Source organism: Alosa alosa, chromosome 7, assembly GCF_017589495.1.
Source record: "Alosa alosa isolate M-15738 ecotype Scorff River chromosome 7, AALO_Geno_1.1, whole genome shotgun sequence".
NCBI lineage: Eukaryota > Metazoa > Chordata > Actinopteri > Clupeiformes > Clupeidae > Alosa > Alosa alosa.
The window spans coordinates 26,811,905-26,813,671 of NC_063195.1; positions in this window are offsets into that span (position 1 = coordinate 26,811,905).

Here is a 1,767-nt window from a genome sequence, read left to right on the forward strand (position 1 = left end):
TCCGCCCCCGATACCATGAGGGTTCTCTACCACACCCTGCTTCGCACAGACCCGCAGCTCGGTGTTGGGAACGCTACTGGCGCACGGCAGTAGCACTGGCGTCGGATCTTAAAAAATAATGTGCGACATGACTACTAACGATTTAAGAGTAAAAAAATGTTTTAATGTGAAAGCTACGTGAAACAATAATATAGCCTAATGACTTCATTTTCATTTTTTCAGAATATGCAGCTTGAGGTTTACGTTCCATATATGGTAGCCTACCTGTAGGGCATGTAGGCCTACATTCAGACAACCACACCTTGATGCGTCATGCAACCAGTCCTCCCAAAACCAATGAGAGATAGGCTACGATAAATTGTAGTTCACACAGTATTAGAGGGTTAAAAAAATGAAACCACTTTTTCCTGCTTTTTAATTTTCTTTTGTTAAAGCAAACATTTACACCATGTAGCCCTTTTGGATGTGAGAATCGAAAGCAAGCGAAGTTAAGTCAGTCTCCTGCATATTGTATGACTTGTTGAAATGGGTCAGTCTTACACCGATTATTTACAAAGGGGGAACGATAAAGTCCTCCTTGCCACAGAAGTTATGTTGTTCTGAGTGTTCGGTGTTCTCATCCTAGCAGCGACCAGTAGCCAATAGTTTGTCGCCAATAGCAACCCTAAGATGGGTCAATGACTCATAACAGACTTACAACACCTGGCAGACAATGATGACTCATCTCAAATGTCAGGTGTTGTTTTGAAAACTCCGAACACAAATGCCTATTTCATAGCACGTAGGCTATATTATATAATAATATAGATTTTTTTTGATCTTGTACTTTACAAATGTTCATTGTCAGTACAATCTAATGGAGGCAAACATTCAGTAAAAGCTGTGTGTACAAATTCATTATTTATGGGCAGGATAACATTACATACTTAATTATTTAGCCTAATGAAACCTCCAGTCGGTGAAAATATCCTATACCCCCACCTATAGGCCTAGCTACTTGTTTGGTGCTTTAATTTGCATCATATGCTGTGTTTTATGGAGGGAGTCAATAGCTCTGGATATTGCCAACTGAGAAATACAGAGTTTATCTATGGAGATAGATCCTGAGGGATATTATAGGTAGGCTATTTGGGCATACCAACATGGGGTCTGAATATTGTGTTATTGTGTACTGTAAACAGTAATCCTATCTTAACAGCAGGCATACAGATTTATGAAATTACTATTACAATTCAAATGTTACCAAAAGTGGGTAATGATTTATCAAAGTGGAGATTGTAAAAAAAAAGAATATATTACATAATCTCAGTTAAACGTGCAGGACATTAGTGCAGACATAGCAGACAGACATAGAACAGATAGGCATAATGAAGTAGGCTACTTATTGTCCCAAATACTTCTATATGCCATGTCTCTCTGAATTCCCCTCCCTGATATGTCCTTTTCAAGGGCACCCTGCTGCTACACTTGAACACAGCCAATCCCAGACTGTAGTCATCTGTGCTCTGTGTGTGCCTGTCCACAGCAGGCAGGCCGGCAGGCATGGGGGTCAGAGAGCAACATTCTCAGGCAGAATGAGCTGTGCTCTGTGTGTGTGTGTGTTTGAGTGTGTGTGTGTGTGTGTGTGTGTGTGTGGTGGGGGGAGTGTGTGTGTGTGAGAGAGAGAGAGAGAGAGAGACCAGCTGTATATAGGCGCTAAAATAGCCGAGCATTTACTGCAGCCAAGCCCATTTCAGCATCCTCAGCAGGCTGACACTCTACATATAG